The sequence below is a fragment of the Anabrus simplex genome, chromosome 2, assembly GCF_040414725.1.
Source record: "Anabrus simplex isolate iqAnaSimp1 chromosome 2, ASM4041472v1, whole genome shotgun sequence".
Classification (NCBI taxonomy): domain Eukaryota; kingdom Metazoa; phylum Arthropoda; class Insecta; order Orthoptera; family Tettigoniidae; genus Anabrus; species Anabrus simplex.
Window position 1 is genome coordinate 1,055,157,041 of NC_090266.1, and position 14,215 is coordinate 1,055,171,255.

General features: G+C 40.4%; 1 protein-coding gene across 7 annotated transcripts in view; it reads right to left on the reverse strand.

Moving 5' to 3' along the window:
* LOC136864684 (uncharacterized) overlaps positions 1-14,215 on the reverse strand; it is a 281,939-nt gene that overhangs the window by 106,620 nt on the left and 161,104 nt on the right. The window lies entirely within an intron of this gene.

The following is a 14,215-nucleotide window of genomic DNA, read 5'->3' on the forward strand; positions in this document are numbered from 1 at the left end:
GCATTCTTTGGTGTTCAACAATGAGTATCGCTTCAGTTTATGGAGGTCAGACCGACGTGAACATGTCCGTAGACGACCTGGTGAAAGGTCACAGGAAGAAGAGGTTATCGAGGCGCATACTTCTCCAACTTGTGGAATCATGGTGTTGGGAGCAATTGGATAAGACAGCAGGACGGATATGGTACGTGTTGAAGGGATACTACATGCTCGCCAGTATGTTACAAGAATTGTAAACAATGTTGTCATACCCTTCATGACGAGGGTACCAAATGCCATATTCCAGCAGGATAATGCAAGAGCCCACACTGCAGATCACACTAGAAACGCCTTTGGGAATGTACTGATCCTTGACTAGCCTGCTCGGTTTCCTGACTTGTCGCCCATAGAACATGTCTGGGATGTGATGGGAAGACGTATACGGTCATACCAGCTTCCAGCCAGCAATCTGCATGAACTGACGCAGCATGCGTTTCAGGCATGACAAGAAATCCCTCAAGATGACATTCGGGGGCTGTTCGCTTGCACGCCACACCGAATACAAAAGTTTATTCATGCCCGTGGGGTTCATAACTCATACTGATGATGATGGTGATAGACAGTTCCGAATTGGCTGAAAGTTTAATCATTTAATACCTGTTATGTGGTGAACATCTCCACAAAATTTGATAAATATCGGAGTGGTTCTTCGTGGTGTAACATTTCCCATTTTCGCTAGTGTATGTCCCCAGAAATATAATCAATCCCAGCTGTATTTCTAGCATTTAACTTCTGAAACCTTTTATAAATGTCACCGTATTTTCTTGACACGGCATAAGCCCAAAATCACATACAGTATCATGTCTAATACTTCTACAGTTTAACACGAACAGTTTTATGTCATCCTTACTTGACTTCATGCTTTTTATACCGTATTCACCGCTCCCTGTCCACCCCGTTTCCCTGAATGTACCTCCCTACAACTCTTCTAAACAAGCCCCCTAACTTATATGTACCATTGCGGTTTAAGTGAAGGCCATCTGAGCGTAGATCCCTATCTCCTACCTACCCATTAGGATCTACAAATCGCACTCCCAATTTCCCACATACCCATTCCATAATCTCATTTAAATCCCCATTCAACTTCCGTTCAATATCCCTCCTACACAGTATCCAACTGCAATCTCTGCTTCCTTAAACTTATTTCGTGCTGCCGTAACTAGATCCCCAACATCCCCAACTATGTTAGTACCTATTCCTACTTGCTTTACTTTATTGGTACCAACGTGGAAAATTACCACCTTCTCCTTACCCTCCTCCTTCCCTTCTATTTTCCTCAACATCTGCCTTAACATAATTCTGGATAACACTCTACCCTCGTTCCCTTTCCTCCACATAACTTCCCCACATGCCTGACAATTGAGTCACCCATGATAAGAGTTTCAACCTCACACTCATTAGATCCACTCCACTCCTGGTCTCCCTTAAGTTCCCTGATGCCTGCAGAACTCACTTCCTCCTCCCTTTTCTCCCTCTCACTACCCTGTTCCACCTCTCTTCCTATCTTGTGCTCTATATTTTCCTTTCCTACCGGTCGGTCCCTTTCCTCTTGCCCCGCTCCACCTTTGTAACATGTAATATTCCCCAAACATATCTACAAGATTCTTCTCAATTACCTTCTCATCGACTCGACGCACTGCCGCAATCATCGCCTGCCATCGTTCAACTGAACGCTTCAACTCTCCATACTGCTGCTCGCTACGTCATCGCAACATCACCATCACGTCACCTTCTCGAATGAACTGTGCATTCAAAGTCTTCCAGTACCTTCTACGCCTGCCCTAACAAGTACTGGCCATTCCATCCGTAAATTGGTCCAATTTCGACTCGATGTGGAGTGGAGGACAGTCAGCGACCGTGCGCGTGTTTACACGCTATTATTTTCCATCTTTTCCACCTGGATACAACTCCGAGACAGATGGTGAGCAAAAACCTTTATGTTTATGAGTCTGTGTTAGGACTTTAAACTCCCACAGTCGTTCAGGCCTTATAAATTTGCTTTTTTCCTTTCAAAGTTTTCATTCTCCACCCTAAAGGGGCGGAGCGAGCCACCTAGAGGGTTACAACCTCTCTCTGGCAAAGATGCGGGCAGGTTGAGGAGATTTGAAGGATCAAGGAGGTGGGTAAAATGAAGTGAAGGAGGAGATGAGAGGGGGGGGTTGTGGCCTCTTGGTTAAGGGTTTTACATCCTTATTTTATTATATATAGATAGATAGATAGATAGATAGATAAGAAGGAAAGAAATATGTTTGCTTTCATAATATATGCCAACACTTTTTTTTAGCTATATCTTGGTTTGGAAATACCATAATTCTACAGCTTTAACAAAAACTTCAGTTATTTTCCATTGTATCTTAAGCATGGAATTCCAGATATGGAAAGAGACAGCGAAAGTTGTAAGTAGGCTACAATGTAACATAACTGTTCTTTTGATACACTTATACACCTACTATATGCATACTATGAGGGGCAACATTGCTGGTGGTACAAATTTGTAGAAGATGAAACTTATTTACAAAACGAGAGAGATGTGGAAGTTTAAACCAGTGTTTCCAGAGGTGTGAAGTTGAAATGAGAATTAACGCCTGAATGGGTGGTTGAGATATGTAGTGACCTCTCATTGCTTTATTTCTTTTAGTTGATTAAAATTTGTGTTACATAGTTTGATATTTGCATTGTCTTGATGAGAGGCACTTTGCCTGCTTTTGGAACTCTATGCGTCAACCAGTAGTAGTCAATCATGTGCAAGCGCAAAAACTGACTTTAAATTTTGGAGCCCGGTTGTGGCATGTGGATCGACTGTCTGAGTTATTTTCTTAACCTAATTGTGCATCTGTAACTACCACGGTTCTAGCACTCCACGTTTATTTTCTCCAATATTCAGCCTTTGCTTTTAAGGACGCATCCCGTCCGTCTCATATCTGACTTATGTTCCCTTCCCTTCTTATTAAATAGGGTCCTGTACTCTTCAAGATCGTTTATCCCTTGTTAGGACATGTTATTTGGACTCTTGTAAGACTGACTTTAATGAAAAGGCTTTATTGTTCTGTCACCATTCAGATTCTTTTCTAATAATAAATTCCACGTGGCTGACACAAATGTTACTTCGCTTCCGACCAATTTAATGTTGTTGTTGTTTTTTCTAATTGGCTTTAAAAATATCTTGGTCCTCATCATTTGATTGTATTTGTTGGTTCAATAACACACGTTGTTATCTACCTTGTTGAATGATGACTTTTGTTCACCTTACATGTCATGACTGTAACTACCACGGATACCTCTAAAATTCCAGTCGCTTCCCAAATCCATGGTATTCACGCAAAATATGATTATGAGTATTATTATCTATTACTATGATGATCTTAATTATCTTCTATTATACTGATAATATTGATCTATTTGGTATCAGTACAGTTGGTACCAGAGAGTACCTTCTTCTCTGTATTATTATCTCCTACATTTGGCTTCCATTTGGTAGCAGAGCTAATCCGACGAATACAAACACTTCCCAAATCTCAATCTTCGCTCTGCAGATCTACCTGCAGTGATTCATACCGATTCCTCACCGATAACTCTCCTGGATCTACTCCCTGAGGAGAACTCTTAACCATCGTTGTCTTTGATCTTAATACATTACCCCACCTGTCTTCCACAACATCTCCCCTCCCTTCACCTTCCCCGCCCCTACCTACCGTATCCTGTACACTGATTGAGAGAGACCTATCTTCATTCCTGTCCGCCGTTACAAATCAAATTATCTCCCTCAAACTCGCTCTCCCTTCCCTCATCCTCCTTAGTTCCCAGTCATACCCACAGCCCTTAAGTTGCGTTTACACTAAGCGCAATTTCCTCACGAAATTGCGCCTAGTGTAGACGCTCCCTCACCCCTGAATAATTGCGGAGTGAGGGCCCTCGCTGCGAGCCGGAGGTCAGTCGGTTTTTGTTCGCGCATCAAAGGGTTTCGCTCATCGAATTTCTCTCAGTGTAAACGTGGTCCCCGTAATTGCGCGAGGGATAAATCAAGAACAGTTCCTGCAATTCATCGAGCTCTACAAAAATAGAGATTTTATGTGGATTCCGAAAATCAAAAACTATTTCAATCGCAATAAAAGAGAAGATGCGTGGAAGGAAATTAGTTCTCAACTAAACTTTCCTATCTCTACAGTGAAAGCGAAGATGAAAGCGCTACTGCGATCATATCTAAGTGAAAGATCGAAAGAAAATAGGAGCAGAGTCACTGGATCAGGTAAGCTATTACTATTGATTTATAATGCAAAACTGTGTCATTTCATTACTTTTTTGAACCTATCGATACCTATTTTGAAGCATTCTTGGGTCATTGTGAAGAACTTCCACTAGTGGGCAGACAACAAAGGCACAAGCCCTGAACATTTGGATTCGTCATATTTAGGTGGGCTGTTGCGCTTGTGACTAATTGTACTTGGTTTGTTATTTATTTTTTCTTCCATTATTGTATCTTTATGTTACATTTTCACCCATTTCTTGTATTGATCCACAACAATTAACAAATATATCAAACGCTATTTTTAAATGAGTGCGGTTTGGATACGAAATGTATTTCTAAATTGAATTAATATTGTGTGATTTTTAATTATTAGCATTCCTATTTGTTCATTTGACTCTTTTTAAATGCATATATAATACCGAGTCGATTTACTGTTTTAAATGCTATTCATTATTATCCTTACCTTCACATAATCCTGAAGAGTTTCAATCAACGCATCACAAACTTCTGGGACGATTTTTATATTGTGCACTTCGATATTTTAAATAAATACTGCAAACTTGTGTACGAATCACCAGTTGCTAAGAAACGCAGTGTGACGGCCAACATTTCTCCCACTGTTACTGCTTCTCTGAATGTTGTGTCTTGTTTTTCAACTTTTTGACTGATCAGTGAAAAGAGTTATTCAAAATCTTGGGTACTCATGCGGACGAAGTTCTTAATTGTATCATCAATGGGTTCCTCTACCATTTATCTCATAACGCTGTTTCCATATTGGCTTCTTCCAAGGAATAAGTGTTTGCTCTACCATCGTCGAGGGCGCCGATTTTTCTTCTTCCCTTTCTTGATCAAAAATGACATTGATACGATGGAAAACGCGGCTGCAGCGGCTGGAGGGACAAAACAAGTTTCCATGTTGGCTGCAAAACAAGAACAAAAGCGTTCAGGCTTGTCGAAGGCGGCTCGCCCCACTCGCGCTATTTTTCGCTCAAATTGCGCTCTGTTTTGGGTAGTGCGAAATTTCACTCGAAGCGAGTAAGATTCACCCGAGTGACTTTCGCGAGGGAGTTTCGCTAGTGTAAACTCAGCTTTACACCTTCCAATGTGAATAGTAATTTCTTGTGCCTAGTTTGCAGTAAAAAACTGTAAATACACAGGTGAGGCATTGTAAAGAACGTTGACTGACTTATCTTCTTACATGCCCCAGATAATGCGAAACATATTGAAGCGAACCATGTTCATAGTACAGATGAGTAAGACACTTTCTTTGCTAAGGCCAAGTTTAACTGTTCCTTGCAAAATTCTAATTTATCAGTAATGATAGTCATCAACTTCACTTTCAAGCTCATCGATTATTTTGTTCACAGTTTCTATTGCGTCGTGGACAGTCATTCTAGAGTCAAAAGCAGGACTAACCAGGGAGTAACTGATACTTGTTCAAATTTGACCATTTTAACATCTTGCCTTCGTCACCTAATACACGTACATCCGCGTTATCATTGATCAAAATATTATCATGCTTTATGGCTCTAAAATCAAGAGCCTCATTTAATGTTAAAGAAGTACCAGTTTTCGGAATATTTTCCTTCGTCATATACATTTTCAAAATACAGAACCTTCGGCTGTCAAAACTGACAAAAACTTTGTCAAAATCTAATTTACATTTATACTGAATTTACTCTTAACGTCGTCGAGGTCCTTGATCCTATCATCTTCTTCTTCAGCTTTCCTTAATTCTTTCTTTCTTTCTTTCTTTCTTTCTTTCTTTCTTTTCTTTTCTTCTTCTCGTTTTTCAATTTCTTTTTGTCTTTGAATAGGAGTTTTCCTCAGTGTTGGAAGATGTTTAGACAGATAGGCAGGCACATATTCAATAGCGTCGTTCAAGAGTTTTAAATGGTTAAGTTTTACAGTTAAAATAAACCCTCGGGTCTTTTAACAGTATCATCCCTAATTATAAAAACGTTCGTCGAAGTGTTTTATGCACACAACTGAACTTGCTGAAGGGACAAATTCGGTTCGATGGCTAAGATCCACTTTTGGTGCCGAACCAAGTCAGTAGGAAATTTATACATTGATATATTAGGCTGTTTTGAACTACAGTTGCTTCTACAATCAGGTACACAACACGACGTGGGCGTAATTCACAATGTTCACACACGTTTAAATTATACAACACCACTGATAGCCTCACTGCTGCTGCTCAGTCTACAAGTCACTGGCGAGAAGTGGCCTGCCACTTCTGTGACGTGGCGCCCGTGGTGGAGGGCAGGTTCGATCCTGGCTCAGTCCAGTGGTATTTGAGAGTGCTCAAATACGTCAGTCTCGTTTAGGTACATTTACTGGTACGTAAAAGAACTCATGCGTGACAAAATTCCGACACCTCGGCTTCTCCGAAAATCATAAAAATGTAGCTTTAGTGGGACGTAAAAGGTGACAGTACGGATGGAAATAACTACAGAGGGATTTCTCTCGTTCAAGTCACCTACAAGATTCGCTCCGCGTATCTTCTTCAAAGAGTACAAGAACTGCTTGAACACATAATTGGAGAATATCAAGCTGGTTTCCGACCTGGACGTTCCTGTGTTGAACAAATTTTTAACTTGAAGACGATATTGAAATATAGAGCAACCCGAAGCTCTCCGATTATTTGTAGTTTCGTCGACTTCAAGAAAGCGTACGATTAGGTCGATCGACAGTTTCTCTTTAACATCTTAGAACAGGGCCTCTCAAACGCCCAAAATCTCACGCGTGCAGACCGAGGCGCAAGAACTCCGTGCACTGTGCATCGGTGCCGCTCGACATGGCTCGGATCAACGCTTCGTCTCTGGGCTACTCGGCTAAGCTCGGTTCTACTCGGCTATACTCGGCTCAACTCAGCCCCGATTTGGAGCGCTACGGCGCAAGTGGGGCAGAGGGAAACAGGCGGAGCGAGCGAGACAGGCGTGAGGAAAGAGAAAGTAAGCGCTATTGCTCCAAATCGAGGAGTGGGGGGTCTGCACTCTGGTCAACCAAGCCAAGTTGTCGTTTGCACCGTGCACAGTGCATGCACCCTGAGAGGCCCTGTCTTAGAAGAACAAGGACTTGCTCCAAAGACATTAAGGGCCGATTGCAGAAACGATGACTAGTTTTAAGCCTTATACATCGTCTACCTAAACAACGTCTAAATCATTCACGTTCTTCCATTGCATAAACAATGTTCAGTCGATGTTTAACTAGACATCCCTTAAAGTTTCAATTTTGGTTTGAAAATGTAGACAGAAGTATCTTTCATGCAACTCTTTGCTTGTCGCAACCAATGAAATTCGTCGATGCGCGCGCAAAACGCCGGTCAGCTATTTGTCTTCCAACACATTAGTCAAATATGGCTGAGCATGACTTGCCCACAGATAAGAGTATCGCTTTCGGTACAAATTAAATCTCATAATATTATAGACACGAAAGCGACACGCCACCGTACAGGGAAGTGTAGCTTTCATTATAGCGTTGTTACAGTGAGTGTAATTTACTCATAAATACAGTAGCTTCGACGAAGAGAAGATGAAGCAATAGTAATGTGTAACCGAGTGTGTTGTATGGGCCATATAGATGTAGCTTGCATTCTGGAGATCGTAGATTCGAAACGCATCATCGGCAGCCGTGAAGATTGTTTTCCGTAGTTTCCCTATGTTTACACCAGGCAAATACTATGGCTGTTATTATGGCCACGGCTCTTCTTCACCAGTCCTCTTTAAACGATAATCACCACCACTTGCCTTTTCCTATCTGATAGTTGCCGAAAACCTATGCGATTATATATATAAAAATCCCATACAACCTACTTTTTAGTTTTCACTATTATGCGTGTTTACTTGGCTGTAAATATAAGTGAATCTCTCCCGGTTGATGAATGTGACAGCCCTCAGACGATCGGGACACGTGATTGTAATATGTATGTAGTCGAAGTGACCTATAATTCCATGGAAATTACCCGATGTATATAATAAAATATATCGATTGCCAAGAATTGTATTCAAGTTGACAGTTACCGGACTGTCACTTTGTCAGTCTCAAGAAACAAGTCTCTTGTAAAGCGAAACCTTATTTTATGATTATCTCCCCGTGCATGTCAAACGAATTGCTGCGATTTAGCAGCGGGTGACCCACAGAGAGGCCGTCGGACTAACCTTTCTTCCCGGAATCATCTCAACATAATACAAATTACATATTTCACGGTACATAACCTCTGATTGTGATTCACTCTTGTCATTTGAGGTTAAACAGTGCTCTCGGCAATGTTTAAACATGACCGGTTGAACATCGGTTTTAGACAGTGTCTAAGTGATAAATGACGTCTCTGCAATGTGGCAGCCATACTTAGGCATTGTTTAACCGTAGACATCGTCTAAATACCGTTTCTGCAATCGGCCCTAAGACTCGTCAAGGAAACACTCACGGACACGAAGTCAAAAGTGCAATTCATGGGTGAAGTATCGGAGCCCTTTGCGATTAAGACCGGTGTGCGACAGGGTGACGGATTGTCACCACTGCTTTTCAAGCTTGCTATAGATAAAGTCATTCGCGAATGGGAGAAGGAATTGAAAGCTCAGAAGCACTGGAAACCCATTCAACTTGGACGAAAGAATGATGACATGAAGGTCAGTTATACAGCTTTCGCAGACGACCTAGCGATACTAACAGACAGCGATATTTCAGCGATCAAACATTGAAGTCCTCACGGAATACGCTGAGAAAACTGGACTACAAATCTCATTCGAGAAGACCAACTTTATTTGCACTAAATTCGACATTCAGGAATTACAAACAAAATATGGGCAGATCAAACGAGTTCCATACATTAAATATCTCGGTGAGATCTTAGAACCAACAGGGTTGAAAAAAAGGAAGCACAGAAAGTCCGATTATAAAAACTCAAAAGAGCATATTGGAGAACCCGTATATCTACTACAAGAAATGCATGTCCAATGTCCATACATACAAAAATCAAACATTATAATACGGTGATTAAACCTGAAGTGCTGTATTCAAGTGAAATCTTGGTATTTAATGATACAGGTGATCTGGAAAACATTTTGAAGGAGGAAAGGAAGATCTTGAGGAAAATTCTGGGCCCAGAGAAAAAAGGAAGAAGGGTATATACTCACATCACACAAAGCTACGGAAAGACTGTCCAACCTTGCCGCAGACATAAGGAAACGAAGACTGAAATTCTATGGTCACGTTCACAGACTATCGTCTTCAAGGTTAACCCACAAGATTTTGACATATACTGAAAAACTGAGAAACGTACCATGGATACAAGATGTTAAAAATGATCTGGAAAAGGCCCAGATAGAAACATCATAAGTACTGGACAGAAACATTTACCGTCAGAAGATGAATACATGAAGCCAGAGAATGAAGTCCCTAAAAGATCGGGGACTAAGTGATCAGAGGAAAGAAAACAGGCACACAGTGAAAGAATGAAAGCAATATGTTCTGTTATAAAAGCGAATCATAAAGTAATGCGTGATCCAACAGGGTCCATACGCATTATTATTATTATTATTATTATTAAAGTTTATATACAATATACAGAATTTTTTTTTGCTAGGGGCTTTACGTCGCACCGACATAGATAGGTCTTATGGCGACGATGGGATAGGAAGGGCCTAGGAGTTGGAAGGAAGCGGCCGTGGCCTTAATTAAGGTACAGCCCCAGCATTTGCCTGGTGTGAAAATGGGAAACCACGGAAAACCATTTTCAGGGCTGCCGATAGTGGGATTCGAACCTACTATCTCCCGGATGCAAGCTCACAACCGCGCGCCTCTACGCGCACGGCCAACTCGCCCGGTATATACAGAATTAAGACTAGGCAAGGTTAATTAAGTTGTTTAAAGCAGCTTCCAAATCGGCATCAGAGCATCGCAGTATCCTATGCTTCCTACTTTTGCTATGCACAACCAGATGTTTTCCTTTCAGAAACCAGGTCTCGACATAAAATGTTGGGTTGAACAATTGTAACGGAGGTCGTATTAGTTGTTTGATCAGCATCGAATTGAAACCGTCTTCAACTTAACCTCTCATGCATACGATGTGAAAGTAAGAAAATGAAGTCACACCGAATCAGGTTGCATTCTTTTTTTTTTTTTTTGCTAGGGGCTTTACGTCGCACCGACACAGATAGGTCTTATGGCGACGATGGGATAGGAAAGGCCTAGGAGTTGGAAGGAAGCGGCCGTGGCCTTAATTAAGGTACAGCCCCAGCATTTGCCTGGTGTGAAAATGGGAAACCACGGAAAACCATCTTCAGGGCTGCCGATAGTGGGATTCGAACCTACTATCTCCCGGATGCAAGCTCACAGCCGCGCGCCTCTACGAGCACGGCCAACTCGCCCGGTCAGGTTGCATTCAGTGGCTTATCAAAATGTATTGAAATACGTGACTGGACATGGCTGTAGTCTGTACTGTACTGTACTGACGTTCATGATTTGGAACTTACGAACATCGATATGTACTACGATTGTAATAATATTGTGCATGTCACTATTCTCGCCGCGATTAGAGAAGATTGTGAAACTTGCTACCTTGATACCTGAAGGATTACAACATACAACTGTATAATTATCCCAGATGTAAACGAAAAGTAATCATATTTATGGAAATGAAATGGCGTATGGCTTTTCGTGCCGGGAGTGTCCGAGGACAGGTTCGGCTCGCCAGATGCAGGTCTTTTGATTTGACTCCCGTAGGCGACTTGCGCGTCGTCATGAGGATGAAATGATGATGAAGACGACACATACACCCAGCCCCCGTGCCAGCGAAATTAACCAATTATGGTTAAAATTCCCGACCCTACCGAGAATCGAATCCGGGACCCCTGTGACCAAAGGCCAGCACCCTAACCATTTAGCCATGGAGCCGGACATATTTATGGATTTTGCTAATAATGGCAGTGCCTTATTATTCATATTTCTTTTCTGAGCAATGAAAAAGCTAAAGCCACGCGTCGCGGAGCATATCACCAGAAAATTAGCACTCGTTGTAATGCCACATATCTATATATATATAAAGTAGCTTGTCCTGACTGACTGACTGACTGACTGACTGATTCATCATCGCCGAGCCAAAACTACTGGACATAAAGAAATGAAATTTTGGGGATATATTCATATTAAGATGTAGGTGCTCGCTAAGAGAGGATTTTTGGATATTCCGTCGCTAAGGGGGTGAAAAGGGGGGTGAAATTTTAAAATGAGTGTGTTTATATCTCAAAACTTTAAAAGTTTAGAGATGTGAGAATTGGTAAGTAGAATCTACTTTAAAAATAAGGAAACACGTATTTTTTTGTTTTCAGACAATCCCAACAGGAGGGGTGAAAAAGGGTGAAAAAGGGGTTGAATGCCTAATCAGGATACCGCTGCTTATATCTCAGAAACTGAAGATATTACAGACCTGAAAATTGGTACTTTTGATCTCTTTTAAAAATAAAGAAACACGTATTTTTTGTTTTTGGAAAATCCAATTAATGGGAGGGTGAAAAGGGGGTGAATTTTAAAAATGAGTGAATCTATATCTCCAAACTTTTAAAGTTTGCAGATATAAAAATTGGTATTTAGAATCTTCATTAAAAATAAAGAAACACGCATTTTTTTGTTTTCGGAAAATCGCAATAGGAATCGTGAAAAGGGGTGAAAAAGGGGTTGAATGCCTTTAATGAGGCTACTTATATCTCAGAACCTGAAGATATTACAGACCTGAAAATTGGTGTTTGGGATCTCTTTTAAAAATAAAGAAACACGTATTTTTTGTTTTTGGAAAATCCAATTAATGGGGGGGGGGTGAAAAGGACGTTATTTTTTAAAATGAGTGTATCAATATCTCAAAACTTTTAAAGTGTATGGATATAAAAATTGGTATTTAGAATCTCCTTTAAAAATAAAGAAACACGTATTCTTTTGTTTTCGGAAAATCCCAATAGGAAGGGTGTAAAAGGGTGAAAAATGGGTTGAATGCCTTTAATGAGGATACTTATAATTCAGAACCTGAAGATATTACAGAACTGAAAATTTGTATATGGGACCTCCTTTAAAAATAAAGAAACACGTATTTTTTAGTTTTTGGAAAATCCAATTAATGGCGTTTAAACAGGAGTGACAAATTGGGGTGAATTTTTTGAAAGGCTGTATCTACAGAATATCTTGGAAACGTAAAATGTTACAGACGTAAAAGTGGGTGTTTGGAATATACTGTAAATGTAAAGAAACATAGGTGATTTGTTTTTTGAAACTCCACTTAAGGGGAACTCAAAAGGGGTGAAATTTTAAAATGAGAATTTTTACAGTATATCTCAAAAACTTAACATGTTATAAAAGTGCAAAATTGTATTTTTTATCTCTATTAAAAATAAAGTAACGTGTATTTTTAGCTTTCGGAAATACCACTTGGGTGGAAGGGTGGGTGGGGGGGTAAAAGTGACTGAAAATGGTGTTGAATTCTTTTAATTAGGCTACTGATATCTCAAAAATGAAGATATTACAGACGTGAAATTAGACATTTGGAATCTCCTATTTTAAAGTATAGAAACACGTATTATCGGAAAATACAATGAAGGTGGGGGGGGGGGGGGGTGAAAGAATTGAAAAATTAATTGACTTAATTGTATGAGAATACATACATCTAATAAAAACTAAAGTTGTTACGGATTGGTATTTGAATCTCCTTAAACAAAGAAAAACGCGTTTGGGGGGGACCATCTTGGGGAGCGAGAGTGAAAAAGAGTTGAATTCCTTTCATGAATACATGAAAATCAAAAACTGAAGAAGCTAGAGTCGGGATAATTCCTATTTAGAAGATCCTTTACTATTAAAGAAACAAGTATTTTTTGCCCGAAAATTCACTTACGGGCGGGGGGGAGTGTGAAAAGAAGTGAAAGAAAGTGAATTATTTTTATGGGAATACTTACATCTCAAAATTGAAGGTAACAGACGTGAACAATGGTGTTTGGAATCTCCTTTCAACATAAAGAAACACGCCTTCTATTATTTATTTTTTGGTGGGGGGTAAATTAACTTAACGGCGGTGGGGTGTAAAAGGAGGTGAGACCAATTGATTTTACAGTTCAAAATGTACTTATAAGGAGCCTCCGTTGCTCAGGCGGCAGCGCGCCGGCCTCTCGCAGCTGGGTTCCGTGGTTCAAATCCCGGTCACTCCATGTGATATTCGTGCTGGACAAAACGGAGGCGGGACAGGTTTTTCTCCGGATACTCCGATTTTCCCTGTCATCATTCATTCAAGCAACACTGTCCAAATTTCATTTCATTTGTCATTCATCGATCATTGCCCCAGAGGTGTGCTTCGGCAGCCGGCACAATTCCTATTGTCGCCGTTAGATGGGGCTTTATTCATTCCATTTCCTACCCTGTCGAATGACTGGAAACAGGCTATATAGTTTCGATGTACTTATTCTGATCATAAACCGATCATTTTTTAATCTTTCCTGGGTTCGTTTTCAACAGCCATCTTTTCATTCGGAGAACGTTCTTAGATTACAGTAGATTCTCCTGGCATATAAATAAATATTTAAACACATTTGAAATAAACGATAGGAATGAGATGGACTGTCAAATTGTTCACCTCTATAATAAGGTCAATAATGCACGGAAGATGTCATTGGTGTCGGCAGAAATCCCGCACACTTGCCTACGCGCGACAATGGTGCTGGTCACATTGTAACAATGACACTGGCAGCAGATGTAATTTACCGCCACGTAGCGGTCTTGCATCTTGCTCTGGGGTCGAGAACATATTTTAATAATAATAATAATAATAATAATAATAATAATAATAATAATAATAATAATAATAATAATAATAGTAATGTTCTGGACCGTTGTCAAATGTGCGGACCACCCTGGAAACGGGTCCTGGACGTGTAATGACTAAGAATGCAGTCC